Source organism: Cloeon dipterum, chromosome 1 (genome assembly GCF_949628265.1).
Source record: "Cloeon dipterum chromosome 1, ieCloDipt1.1, whole genome shotgun sequence".
Classification (NCBI taxonomy): Eukaryota; Metazoa; Arthropoda; class Insecta; order Ephemeroptera; family Baetidae; genus Cloeon; species Cloeon dipterum.
This window is the reverse complement of record NC_088786.1, coordinates 29,509,776-29,525,055: the sequence shown is the minus strand read 5'-3', so window position 1 is coordinate 29,525,055 and position 15,280 is coordinate 29,509,776. Positions and strand designations below refer to the sequence as shown.

The 15,280-nt window shown below is 39.7% G+C and overlaps 1 protein-coding gene across 4 annotated transcripts in view; it reads right to left on the bottom strand.

Annotated features, from left to right (window-relative positions):
* The window catches only part of LOC135947955 (dipeptidase 1-like), an 84,043-nt gene that overhangs the window by 16,805 nt on the left and 51,958 nt on the right, over positions 1 to 15,280 (bottom strand). The window contains exon 1 of one of the 4 annotated variants that reach the window (XM_065496967.1): positions 12,153 to 12,262. The exons of the other annotated variants lie outside the window; for them this stretch is intronic. The gene's annotated coding sequence lies outside the window, so the exon portion shown is untranslated. Of the gene's footprint in view, positions 1 to 12,152; positions 12,263 to 15,280 lie in introns of those variants that run through there. 4 annotated transcript variants of the gene reach the window in all.

Below are 15,280 nucleotides of genomic sequence, written 5' to 3'. Positions count from 1 at the left end.
GATTCAATGTCAGAAGATTTGTAGATCTAACGCACAAAAATAATGAACAAAAGTTTCACATTTCACTCCCTTATCACAGTATCTTAACAGAAAGAACATTGCTCAAAATATTCATTTTAATTTAACTTTTATTTTTGATTGGATGGAACGCCCTGACGCTTTTCAATTAATTGGGCTTGGAAATTCTCAAGCAGCTTCTTGAAGAACTTCCTGCCGCCTCTAAATCCAAATTTAACGATCAACCCTCCTAACTGCCAACTTATCTTCGATTCATCCAATTCAAGAAATTTTCAGCCAATCGAGGCGGCGTGAATCAAGTCCCATGGCGGCAAATCCGTGGAAAAGTCGACATTTTGGGTCTCAGTGCGCGTATTTAATATCCTTAATTGCCAGGCGCTTGATGGCCGGGCTGGATCAGCGAAAGTAAACTTGGAAGGCAGCCGAATGTTAATAAAAGTAAAAGCTTTCTTTCTAATGCGCAGAGTCTTTGGTGGACGTGCGAGAGTCATCCTGGCCATTTATTCGGCCCGCCAAATAGCCGGTTTATATGTGCGCCACGTGTGCTCACACACTCTCAGGTGAGCATCATAAAGATGAGAAACACTGCGGAATAAAAGTCGACGACGAAGAAGAGACATTAACTTCAAACCTGACTCGCCTCCTGGATACGCGTGCTGTTGGGATGAGCGACTTGCGAAAAATTTATATTCGCCACATCACACAGATGTTGCCGCGGGCAGTGAAACAAAAATTCTTCCCATCCAATCGGCAAGGCTTTTATTGCATAAATTGTTCGACTATTCCAAACATATTGCTCTCTATACTCGAATTAAGCAGCTGCTGACGGGAGGGAAATTGAATTCTGACGCGAGATAGCGTGTGCTTGTGAGACGACAGATATGATGGAAATCAATTTCTTTGCACCAAACTGCGCGCCCGTGGAGAATTTATTAGAATCGGTTGGAGAACTCTGTTTGCATTCTAAAGAAAGGAATTGGATTTCCACGTGAGACTCTCTACTGATTTTATATTCCATGCAAGAAAAGAAGGTTCTGTCAAGTTTAGGTTTTTGAAAACTATATGAGCTTTGGGAACAAGTTAATTGAATTTTACTTTGTCAATACTGAAAAGTAAACATGAAGTTTTTAATTTATCTTGGGCTATGAAATTGACCATAAAAATTACGTGTAGCTAAAATTTCTGACTGTTAAATACTTTTAAGTATCGTTAGAATATCAATTGTATTTTATAACAAAATAATTTAAAAACAAACAAAAACTTAATTTTCACTTCTATTGACTATAATTTAGGTCATTCTGACTTCTCATCCCTTGGAAAATAAGTACAGAATACGTTAACAGTTTCTTGCCCTGATTTTGAGCAAATTTATTAAACACACCTCCATGTACCTTCCAAAACTGGCTGGTAGAAAAGTCAAAATCCATTTTTGGAACATCATTTCAAAAGCTCGTTGAAAAATATGTATCAAAAATCGTTTCAAAAGTCTGTTCGAAACTGCATATAGAATTTGAGACTTCTATAACTTTCAGCCATTGAAAGGATCGAGCCCAAATGACCTATCAAACTTGAAAATTAATTAACGTGTGATTATACAGTAAGTATACGAGCTTTAATTTGGACATCCTGATTATCTCTACACAATTAAGATAAAAAAAATCTGTCTCAACTGTGACCATGCATAAATATCTGTCCAAACATGTAAATTAATGCCAATGAAAATTCTACAACTCTATTTAGCTTTATTTGTATAGATAAAATCTGAACTAAAACTTGGAGCGCTTAAATTATTCATCGTATTTCTCATTAAACTAATTTACTATACCATTTTAATTCAGAAAAGATTAAAAGTTTTATTGATTGCAACACAAAATTTTTATTTCACATTATAAACTATGTGAAGCTTGTAAAATGGATGGGTTTCAACGAGCAATCTTGGCTAGAATTTCTGTAATTTCAGTCAAGAAAATATCGCAAAATAATTCATACTTAATGCAATTGTCAGCTAGCACACGAAAAGAGCACTAAAAGGGTCACAGTCGTGCACTACCCCAGCGGGGTCAGGCGATATGAACCGCAGAAGCGGTAAATGCGTGCTTGAGGTGGTGCTCGCGTTACTCTCGTTTTATTTTTGGTGCGTGAAAACGTCACCGGGCAAGATTTATTCGGGGAAATAAAAATGTTGCCCGCAACGTAATGCTAAAATATTCCTCCCCGATGTATTTAAAAGGAGACGGTGAGCGTGCCCGGCGTAATTGTGTTTTGTGGTGTCTGGAGATGTGGAGCGCACTAACAGAGTCGACGAGCGCGAGAAATTCGATTTATGCAAATTCGCGCACCGGCATAAATCCATCGCACACGCGGCTTTTGTCGCACCGATTCGCCAACTTTTCGTGATACTCCCAAAGTTATGAGCTCTGTCACGGCAAAGAGAGAAAAGCCAAAGCGGAATTGCGCTCCCAGCTTGTCTGTCTGCGCGTTCGTTTCTGCTTGAATTTGTGAGCGCGCTGGGGAACGTCTGTGCAGACTACATTGCGCTTTAAGTGGATTTACCTGCGGCTGACTTCTTTTACTTTCAAATTATTATTTAAATCTCCAGGATCAAGTCGCTGTTGATCCGTTCGAATAATGGGAAAAGTGAGTTTTATTGCTCCGTGCCTCTACATAATTTGTGTGAGGTAAGCGCAACCTATTTTCGTGATACAACTTTTCCGGTTTGATGAAAACTCAAAGAATCGCTGTATAGGTTTGGAAATTTCAGACAGTTTTTTTTTTCGACAAAAAGGCGACAGTGTTAAGACGTTGTTCATTATGAGCGCTTTAATAATAAAAAATGAATCATTATTGGGAATTTTTCTTGGTTAGAAAATTTAGGTCAAACGACTGACTACGTAGCCCAATAGGATGACATAAAATAAACATTTGACTACATATCCCTTTGAAATCGTCTTTACAGCACAAAGTTTAACTTCCAGACTTCCGTATACAAAACCAACATATTCGAAGAGAGATTCAATCAATAAACGAGAAATAACATGACAATGCAACGACAAGACCTTTATTGCGTTTTAGGAGTTTACCCAGCTTCCCCAAGGGATTTAGACTGTTTATGACAGCTTTAAACGAGTTTCAGCTTCAAAGACGGTTTAAATTGTAGCTCAAAAGTCTTCATATTTAATGATTCATGCTCATTTGGCGTCTAAAAGTAAATCAGACGCACAAGAAAGCACAGTTAATCTTGTTAAATTACCAACCCTTAGAATCATTGCTAGACACTCTCGTTGCCAAGTAGTGTTTCCTACGAATAAATTTCCCAAAGAAAAATCTCCTGACTCTGCGAAATAAAACGTAGCACAATAAAACGCAATGAACCCTGCTAGAGTTCAGTATCCGGGAAATTGCGCAGAATAATGGAAAGAAAATGCGAGTTTCACAAAGCGCTATTCCAGTCACACTCGCGCTTAATTTGCGCAGCTCGCGGCTCTCGCACGTGAAGCTCTTTCCCGCACATACATAGACAAAGTAATCGTGCAGCGGCGATCATCAGCAAATGGCAAGAAACTCGTCCAAGAAACAATATCCATCAGATCATTAAGTGTTTTGCCAGAGAGCGCTAATTGCAATCAGCCTAATGAGCTGCTCCGCGGTCCACACCTAATTGCAGCTGGCACGGCCTCGATAAAAGTCCGCATTCGACACAAAAACGAGACACGTGCAGCTCGATTCCGCAAAAACAATTATCCATTCGTCCGACTCTACTGATGCATGTTTGCCAGCAATAATTTATCGAAGCGAAACGCGCCTGGCCGCTAATAAGCGTCATTATTCTATGCAAATTTACTGGGGATGTGCTAAAGGGACAGATATTGCGCACGGGAATGTATCCTAATTAAAACGAAGTGACTGAATAGCATGAAATAGAGATGGCTTTTTATCATACGCCCTGCCTGTTCAGTCGAGTGACCCAATTTCATAATATTCCGATATTTTAATATCTAAAACTAACGTTTTTCGAGACAAGCTTCCTTCATTGATTATTTATTCCGGGCAGGAATCAACTAGAAATTGATTTAAAAAATTGAGAATGAATGAAATAGCAAAAATTAGTCAAAACCTGGAATATTTGATATTAATATCAGCTGATCCACTTCCTAAAGGCGAATTTCCAGATCTTTCCCATATATGCGAAGCAGACCGACAACATTATCAGTCTTTGTCTCGCCTAAAATTTCACTATCGCAATATTCTTAAATCTAAAATTATGAATTACGTATCTGAACATAAATTGTGTGCAGTGCACCATTGTTTTGGTACTATTGTAAATTTATTTGAAAATAATTATCTAAATATGCAATTTTTTAGAAGATTTTCCCGTCATTGATTAGCTGCGTCTCTTTTTCACTTCCCTCGTCTGCCTCGGGCGAAATTAGAGAAAAAGTGAGCTGCTGCGGCGTCGGCGCTAATGTAATTACCTTTTGTGATTATCAAATTGGTCCGCGTCCGTCAGCCGCGAGCAGTAGCATTTTCGTGTTCGCTCTGGTCGGGCGTGAATTATTAATTTTCGAGTCGCATGCAAACCAGCTTGCTGGCTGGCTGGCGTTGTTGCATATAGGTGCGGGGCGGCGGCCCGTGCTAAAAACGTCCTCGCGGCTGCTTTCCAGGTCGAAACCCTTTGACTCGTCACAAGGGTGTGAGCGAACAAGACAGAAAGAGCTTGCGCGCCGCTGCCGTTTGCCCTCGGTGCTCCGGAATACTGATGACTTTTCTTCGCCTCGGGGCTTGCTCCTTTATTTTAGTCTTTTAAAGCTCAGCATTACGATAGCATTGCCGGGCTGCTTTCTCATCACGCCGATGGACTCGGGCTGCAACGCCCGCTGCCCTAGAAACATTTTAATGAAGTGCAGATCTGAATAATTACGGACCACAAAGTCAGCTTTGCTTCGCTTTTTGCGATACACCTTACATGCCAAACTTTGAAGTCACTCGCGGCGGTTTATGAGTAAAGAAAAACATAGCGTGCATGTTAGGTTGCCGTCTGTAAAGGTTATAAGCTCATTCTAGCTGCTCGAGCAAAGCTTGCTAACTTTAAAATGGCTTCTTATGAAAATCATTGTCTTGACGAATCCCTAATCAAATTATCTAATTCGTTCGCGAAGTTATTGGGAACCGATCATAAATACAACTTAATTTTACATCACCTAAAATATACTTCGATTAGCTTTAGAATTTAATGGGACAAATCCACATGCAAAAAATGGTAAAATGAGGACATTTTTGTAAAACTAGTTGATTTTGGGCTTCAATTACTTGATATTCAATGATTCGCTTTCATTACAAATTCATCTAGTTTGTAGCACGCACCAAAAACAGTTGAGAAAACTTAACTCTCGATGGCGAAAAGCCCATGGTTCTTCTTTACTATCTGTATGGCAATGGTCCCAATCAAAATAATTTATAGTAAGACGCCATATTTTAAGCAGATTAAACCCCAACGAAGCAGAAGATAGCGCAGCCATACTTAATTCAAGGCCGGAAGCTTCGGCGGCATTGGGCTGAACATTTCAGGCTCAAGGGGTTGGCCACGAAAAGGGGATGCAGGTTGGCGCCGGCCGATTTTCCGGCGTCGTGATTCACGAAGGGATTGCGGTGCCCTCCTAATCTAGATGGGAAAGCCTTGTCGCTCAGCCCGGCCACTTAATGCGCGCCGCGTGTTTTGGCCCAAATGCACCCGTCCAAATGCTCAATTGGCGCTTGAATTTGTTGATTTGGTGTCGTCGCAAACCACAGAGTGCCACGAACTGCGAGTGACACCACTGATGCACCATGCACGACTTGACTTTTGACGACTGACGCACACAAGTAAGTGCCCCAGCGACGCTTGAAAGCCTGACCGTCGCATCCCCTCGGACCGGCTGGCAGGCTCAGGAAATCCCACAGATTGCCTTCGTCCTGCAGTTTTATAACTTCATGGGCGTGTTTTTTTTTAAATTTCAATCAGGATTAAGTTATTATGTTTGGTTTTTGATGCAACCTGGCATGTTTTAATATCTAAACGAGCGTGTGGTCGTCGATCACTTAAACGTGGAAATTTTATTATTAAATTTAATTATTCGTCTTTGTTTTTCGATTTCATAATTTTCCTTTTGCCATTTAAAATTTTTGAAAGTGAAATTCAATTACAAACACAACAATACTAGTGCACCGAGAAGCTCATTAATAAAACTCAAGTGAACGATTTTAATAATTCAGCAGTGGAGCAAAATATCTTAAGTCACATAAAGTTTCACTCTTTCGGTTGCGTAGAGACTTTGAAGTTTAATCTGCCCTTGTCGCTTGCGGTGGATTCAAAAACAGCTCAAAAAGGAAATGCTTAATTAGACCAGAGAGCAGCATAAATTTCTGCACGCCGCTTTCCTCTCTCTACGCACATTTTAATAACGCTGCACACACTTTAACGATTCCTCATTACGCGTACGGCGTTGCTAAACAAAGCGGAAAAACAGCGGCTCGGTGGTATTTGCGAGTGCAAAAAGCTGCTGCGGCCACACACACGCACTCTCCCTCATTGCTGACACGACGCATTTAAATTCAACCGGCGAGAGCGATGGACGGGAATAAAACCGTCCAACCATCCGTGACTCTGTTGAAACTAACGCATCAAAAGCCAAAAAAGTGGCAATTTATGAAGAATAAAGTGCTGTGAAATTATTTTGCGCGACGACAAAAAGCGCCCCGCTGGCGTGTGTTGCCTGCGCGTATTTATTACAGCGGCCGACGAGTCCTTTGTGCGAGGGCGGCAAATTGCAGCGAGAGAGCAAGAGAGGTCCATATTAAATTACGCGCAAGCTGGAGAGCGCCGAGAGGTGAGATTTCTAGTCGATTACATTAATTTCGTTTCTGATGAATCATTAGAGATCTAAATATAGCACGAATTTTCAAACAACAAACTAGAATAGCAAGTTGGATGTTACTCCTTGAATGCTTTTCAACTTACAAGAAATTCTAACAAGGAAATTCGTTTTTAGAACAAAAAGGTTAATAGGGCTGACTAGTGGTTGAATATATTAGAGATTTACAGAAAAATTCTTAAATCTTCAAGATTGATTTATCATCCACTTATTAAACACAAAACGTGTACAACAGACAGAGAACAATTAATCACACCCAATTTCGCGGCTTGAGAAAAGTTTAGATTGTTTTTATCGTATCAATTGATGGGTAATTTTTGACATTACAAATTTCCCTTGAAGGTTTGTTTTAGGCTTTCTTTGATTTTAGAAAATTATGTTGATTTGAAAATTTTTCCAAATGATAAAAATAAAGCCACATATTACTTGCAAATTATCTCAGAAAATATTCAAACAGCTAAGAAACTATGAGCGATTTTCCTGTACGAAGTTAGGATTAATTTTAACTTTTTTAATTCCGAAATATGAGCCAGAAATAGCATCACTCATAGTGTCTGCAATTAGCACGTACTTAAGCTGAAGGGCCTCATCTAGGGCTCATAACCTGAAAACTAAATTTGACTTCAGCATGATGCTTGAACTAAATCTCTATGAGTGCTCACTAGATCCGAAAGCGCACACGCTATATTGATTTCTCGAAAAGCACTATTTCAATTCTAAAAGCTCTTCTGCTTGAATGAGAATTTAGTAAATATGATAAAGCCGTAATTTGCAACATTTGGATCGTTGAAATTTTAAGCTGATTTTAATGAAACATTTACCAAGCGTAAATAAAATTTAATGAGACACTTGAATAGAAATGTGCTAAATCTAAATTTTGCTTTAGTTCCTCCTTGGAAACGTGTTATAGATTTTTGGTGATCATGACTAGTTCTTGTTTTGAGTAAAACATAATACTAAATACCGTTTTAAAAGTTAAAGCTGTAAATCCTGTCCCTAAGTGAGAAAGCAGCGCATGCAGGCTAGCTCTGTTTTCATCACTCCACTCTAGGTTGCCGCAATTTTCAATTTATCTTGTTTGCGACGCGCGATTGAAGCCAACCGCGAAATTTGTTTGCGAATTTGTTTGGAAATCTGGCCGCATATGCGGGTGCTGTGCTGGTGCAGTGGTGCGTGGCCAACTGGCCGTCTGCCACTTTGAAAAGCCCGCCGCAGTCATTACTGGATTTTGCTTTTCCGGTCCGGGACGGTTTTTATCAAGAAAAGTGTACAAAATAAAGTACTACATTTGGTAACTATTTTAATTATTGGCATTTCCATTTAATGCATTAACAAAAATATTTTTATCTTTTAAATTTTAATAACGGAATTATCAAAAATGCAATTGTTCACTGTGGAATCTATAAATGTTCTGTTACACGTCAGTATCTGTAAGAATTAGTACCCTTGAAAATTAAAATTTTCAATATTTCGACACGTTACGAGAGGTTGCAAGTATAATTGCTCCCTGGGATAATTTATAATCCAGTCTGCTGGAATGTTTCCTGGAATTTTGTGTTTGTTTAAAAAAAATTACGGAGAACAATACTTTGCGATCGAATAATCCACAGGAATTTACAGCTTCAAAAGGCCCTTTGATGTTTGGAATTAGCGAATGATGCAAACTGCTCCACAGTGTTCAAACAGTGTTTAATAACAGTCAATGCGGAAGTAGAGTGAAAACTGTTCCACACTTCATCCTGGCAAATTTGTAATGTTCTGCTCAATAAATACACCTGATAAAATTCCCTATGCACATTATTAGAACCATAATAGAGAAGAATTTTTATAAAAAATGTAGTATGCTTGAGATTTTTTTAATATTATATTTAATTTTTAACCTGTCGCTTTAGTGTTTCAATAGAAGCTATCCCCAATTTCATTTAAAATATTTTTTTCCATTTTTTTACAACTGAACTAACAGTGGAAATTATACACATAAGTACCTCCGGGAGGCATATCAACGATTTCAGCCGGGTGTGTGACAGCAGTTAGAAGCATGAATTAAGTGAACAGACGATTACGAGTGCGTTTGCAGCGAGAGCACGCGTCAGTCAACCCGTTGAGCTTGTGACACGCAGCTCGTACTCCCTCTCGCTGCAACCCCGGTCGTGTGTTCCGCCCTGCGCCAGCGAGTGAGAGCATTCAGACAGCCAAAACACGACCGCGAACGCGTTGACGGTCGGTCCATTCGTTGCGTAGTTGCTGTCGCATATTTAAGGGTCATTGTCAATATTAACTTCATTAGGTAGGCTGAGTTTGATCGCGAATTATTATTTTCCAGCCGTGTTTGAGTTGACTTATCGATTTGACCAGGCTGGCTGTTAATTATGCAGCAGCGCTGATAGAATTTGATACTGAATAATTCACAGAACGGATTGTATGTGGGTTGCATAATGACATTGAGTTATATGATTAATGTTCAATTATTCACCGCTCTTGAACAGCAAATTCAAAATATTTTTACTATTCATGACTGACGTTTCCAAAGTGAGATTTTGATTACAAAAATAAATTATTTCGTGGATAGTTTCATTATGTTCATGTAAGGAGTTTGGGTAGGGGGTTTTTACTCCTCAAGATTAGTACATCAGATACAGATATTCATTTTATAGAATAATCGTTATTAAAAAATTGTCGGTAAATTTTGTCAGACACCGAGCACTGACAAGAATCATATTTTTGGATATTTTATCGAGCCATGCTTTTTTGGATATTCTTTTGCATTGATCAGCCTGGATATTTTACCATAATTAATCAATACGCAATACAACTCCGCATTGCACCACGAATTGTGAAAAAACTGCCAAATTTTATGTACACGGCATACCAATTTCATTTTATAATTTATTTATTTATAATTTATATTATATTTCGGAATAGACGAGGAAGGGAAGGACCGCAAAGGTCATTACATCGAGCCCTCGGTCTGTCTGTCTACGGGTCTGTTGATCACAACGACCCCATCGACAAAGATGTTAAAAAGAAGTTGTTAAAATAATCAGTGTTATTAGTTAGGCAGTCCGACCCCGATGATGGAAATTGTCACTAGAACAGCAGCAATAAAAAGGTTAAAGCGTTAATCCATGTATTCATTTGTGCAAAATACTCAACCCCAGCAATCGAATTTAATTTTCAGCTTTTGAAATGGAAAGAACAGCACCAACACCGCAAACACCGCACCAACAGCAGAAACCGGCTCGTCACATTGTCGTGTGAGGCTAAAGAGAAAGAGGCACTGAGACCACCAAACCTTTCGCAGTGTTCTCAAAATTTTGTTAAATCGGTTATAAAGTAAGTCTCTAAATTTTTGTTTTCCTAAAACAGATGTAATTATCAGTATTACAATTCCAGTTTTCTTCAACATAAAAAGACAATAAAAATTATATGAATCATGCATGCCATCAAAAGAAGAGCTGATGCGGAACTAATGTTTTGTCTTGCCCATTAAGTCTGTTGCAAAATATCTAGCACCATATGCAATGATTGTATCGGAATCATCTCAGTTTTGTTGCGGAATGCAGTGTGTGATTAACTGTTGCGTTTGCGTCATTGTTTATGAAGCGACAACTAAGACGGTCGGTTCATAAAAAGCGTAGCTGCTCAGCAGCAATATAAATGACTGCCGGATAAAAACAGCAACGCGTAGCAAACGGAAAGAGATAAATACAAGCTTTTAAGCCGCGCCAAAGCAGCGAAAATATTTTGCGAAAGGGCAAAACAATTTATTAACTCGCCCGCTCAGCACAACACAGACACACACACAGCATTTCTATCTCGTCGGCCTATCATGACAAATTATCCCTGCGAGAGAGAAAGGGATGTTATTTTGCCGGAGCTATGCAAAGACAGATTTCCGCGGGGTGGAAAAAGCGACCAAGTCGAAAATGAATGAGCGTGCAGACGTCAGACGCAATGAGACTAATGGATTTGATATTTTCACCAGCCAAAGCTCGCACCCGTTCTCACACTTGATAAAATTGTCGCTTGTCCTCGCCACTCAGGGTTCAGAAAGCGTCGCGACACTAGTAAACTCGTCTCTCAATCACTGCTGATAAGTAGTGTTCTAGTAATTTCATCGTCTTATAGTCAATCATCCCCAGTCAATCCCAATTTATTTGAGAGCCGAAAACAGACATTATTGATTAGCTTGGCTGTCAAGTCTGAGAGAATAATTGGCGTTAAATCGTGACTTAAACAGATTGGGATTTAAATTTTGAAGGCTTTCGTTTTAATCGTTTTTTTTGGTGCTAGCAGGAGGGTCATCAGGCGTTTCAATCTCAATTCTTTTGGTGTAAGTTTTATATTTCGGCTCTTGTGTAGCGCGTGATTTGAGTGAAGTGATATATTTTAATCGAGAGTTTCAGCAGGTTGTACGATAAAACTACACTGCTTAATTTCTCCTTGATGTGATTTCCTTGCTTTTTAAAATTTGTATGCTGACTTGCTTTGGATAAAAAAACGAATTGAAATTAAATCGAACATCCCTAGGCTCTTGAATTCTGACTAGCAAATATTACATGGGAAAGCGAATTTCTACAAGTAAACAAAACTGACAACTATTTTCTAAAAAAGAATTTTTTCCACTCGAAAATCCAGTCTTTTCAAGCAGTGTTTTCCAAAAGCTCCATAATATATAACAGGCCTAACCGAGGCAACCTTTTGCGTTGATGCGACGCTGGCCGCGCGAGGGTAAAAAGTGCACACGCCTGCTGGCCATCCAGCGCCGCACACGATTTATCGCCGGCCTAATGTTCCAGCACGCACTATCATTAAAAGCAGCTGTGAAATTTACTCGCTCTTTCTCTCTCGTGAGTGAGTGAGTAGTCAGTCAGCCGTTGCGTGATCGGCCTTAATATTCACGTGCATCGCGGCCCAAAAGCCCACCCCTCCCCCTATTACACGCGAACAATACGGCATCATTTTTTCCCCACAAAACTCGGAATCGCTTTTTCCGCTTGGTGTGTGCAGTTTGTGTTTGACCCGCAACTGTACGGCAAAGGAAATAGGTCGACTCTATCAATTTACGGCGGAGATATGCAAATTCAGTTCGAATTTTATGGCTCTCCGACACCGACGTTAAAAATGTGTTTGCGATTAAGGTTTCAAATTGAATAAAGTTTGTTCTTTGACAGCTAAATCTTACGACGACGTAGAGATTGCTGAAACGGAAAGTGATTTACTTACTCTGCTATCAAAATACGATGTTGGATCGCAGCACTTCAAAGCTAGAGGTCAGAGGGGTTCACTCACACAACATTTCACTTGAATGAATATGTGATCTCTCAGCCGCACAACCATAACTATGTAACTCTAGAGTCAAGAGATCTTTAACTTGTTTTTGAGGTTTATATTCAGCGAGAGCAACGCTTTTCACTCTCGAAAAGGCATAAATCGCGGTAATTTTGAAAAGGGGCTTGGAAAGGGTGTAGTTTTCTTTAAAATAAAAAGAGTGCATGGTAGGTGTCATACCCAAGAGAAAATACAAAAGAAAAATAAAAATTGATACGGTTTTTTTTGCAAACATGCCTTGTACGAACTTTTTATTAATTTGTTTAAAAATGGTTTCTTGAAAATAATATATTTTCAATTTGTGATAGGATGCCCAAATATTCATGGATTGTGACCATTTAATGGTCTGAACATCGTAGTAGCAACAGAAAAAAAAATCGATTTTGCACATCATAATGTATGAAAGATTCTATTTTTTACCAATTTTATATATATCACGGCAAAAGTTCTTTGGTTGAGATTATTTCATAATCTGACGAAGTTAAATGCTGCCTCCTTTCATTTGTTCAGCAAAGCAGAGTTGCAGGCTGCAGCTCCTGCAGCTCAAAAGTTGGATGCTCGTCGCATGCTTGCGGCAAAATTCCTTTCTACAATCCTCCTTTCTTTTGACCAGCAGAGGTGCGCCAGGAATGCACGATGCGAAGGTGCATATTTGCATTCTCGTGAAACCACCTGAAAAATTATAACCATTTTCATCTTCTGTGCGTCCAACCACCGGTAAAAGCTTCAATTGTTGCTTTGTACGTCTATAGCACAATTAAAAATCTATTTTCAGAATCATTAATCAAACAGCTGGATCGTAAAAAAGGCTGCGGCGCAATTCTAAAGTCAAATCCTATAAATAACGTTGCACGTAGTAACGATGAAAAAGAGCGGAGTCGAACGCATGATTCACGAATTCGGCAGGCTGAATATATTATTCACGACGTGCCGCGAGTGTATGTACGTGTGTACACGTGCTAAGCAGGCTGGAAGAGCGTATCGTGCGGCACAGAGACAGAGAGTCGCATTTATGCTCGGCGGCCCGGCCACTCATTGATGAATGGTGCAATGTTTGCACGCTCGCCTCGGAATTCAGCCAATTTATGCATGCATGGACAAACACCTGATTTCATGTAAATTTCGCACTCCATTGTTGGGTCCGCCGGTTATTTTCCGCTTATCCAGCTTATCAAACAGTCCATTAATTTTGCATGCGGCGTCCTACCAGGCCAGACCCACCGGCCATTCTATTCAACACGCAGATCCGTCGCCTGATAATATTCGAGCTAATTATCTGGCTGCCGGCGTGAGTGATGCAAAATTGATGCATTTTTCATCGGCTTTGTTTGGTACGCTTTTCCGATCGCTTTTACAGATAATTGAGCACACAAACTGGCTTTTTGTTAGCGCTTTTGACATCTGATTGCGAGGATTAATGCGCGAGGCTAGACATGTGAGAGTTATGCTTCCCGGGTGGTACGTGCGTTGTGCAGGTTGCATAACCAATTGTTTGACAGGGGCTTAATTTATCAATAGTTATCTAGTCGATGACAGAAACGAATGTAGCAATGATGTAATTCGAAATAACAAATAAATAATGGTCGATTTTAAAGTCAAGCTTTGCAAACCAGCCCGTTGGCTCGCATTGTTAAGGCACTCTCAGGAGTGTCAAAGCAATGGGAGGTATTTATTCGAACTGGAAAGTTCACATATTTTAAGAAAAAAACGAACAGATGTACAACTGGGAAAAGCCAATGATAAGGGATAATGATTTTACTTAACAAAATGTAATTTCATCCTATTTTACAACATATTCAAAAAATAAGAATAAAATTAATTTAAACGCAGCCCTCTGCACTGCAAAAGAGCACAACGGACAAGATTTTATCTTGTTCAGAGTAAAATTAAATAAAATTTTATCAAACTTAACTTATTAAAGTAATTGTTATTTATTTCGCTTTGCTTTAGGCAAGAATTTCACAAAGGCAAAATTTCCCTTTACTGTCATTTGCTTATCCCGAGGTGGAACAGAACTAAATCCAATTTAGGACTTAGCACAAATTGTGTTGTGTTTCCGTTTTAGATACGCAAACACATAGCATCGAACAACAATCAAAGGGACAAAGGGACTTTTGACTCAATATTATGCACGTGTCTTGGTTTGCAACATTCCAGATGAGGTGCTCGGTGAGTGCCAGAGTCCAACGGTTGAAATGCGAAATGGAAGCGCGTGTCAAAGACTGCGGAAGACACGCGGCATTCCGCCTTATTAAATTTCGCGGCCCTTTGAGTGCAAGAGAGGGAAATTAGAGCGGCAGTGAGCACAAAGCGAGACAGTGCAAGCATGCATGCATACCGACGTACACACCACGTATTGTGCAAGCGCACAAAGAAAATCACGCGCGCCACCTCTCACACACAAAGCAGCCAGCTCACTCAGATGTGATTCGCGTCGGTCTCATAATTAAAATATTAAAATTCAGCCATCGTGCTGTTGCTGCATGCATGAAATACCGTCGTGTGCTAGAAAAAAAGCAACCGCTTTGAGACTTTGAGCTCGCCTTCCTTTATTGTAACAGGTGAATGAAGGGAGGCCGACGAACACACACATACACACAGGCCAGACGTCGTTCCTTTGCCGCTCAGCCTCCTTTGCAATTCTGTTTCACAGCAAACGTCGAGCCTATCTCGTCGTAAATTTATTCATGTCGCTCAGCGTGACAAAAAATCTGGAGCGGCCATGCATGCTCGAGTCTAGCCTGTCGCATTGGAACTCTGAAAAAAGACGTGGGCCTGCAAAGTTCCAACAGACTTGTACTATTTTATTTTAAGTTGAGCCTCAAATATTCAACTATGTTTTTCATTATTCTCTTTCCGTCAAACCTTTTCTTATTTGTCTGATGTGCTGAGAAACAAATTGAAGAGGGTTGATTCTGGACAACGGTTGAATTTTTTGCATGGTTGGCATTAGTATGAGATAAATCGCAGTAATTGTTTGAGCAATTAAACTCTCTAATTTATAGCAGTCTAACGAGGACTGA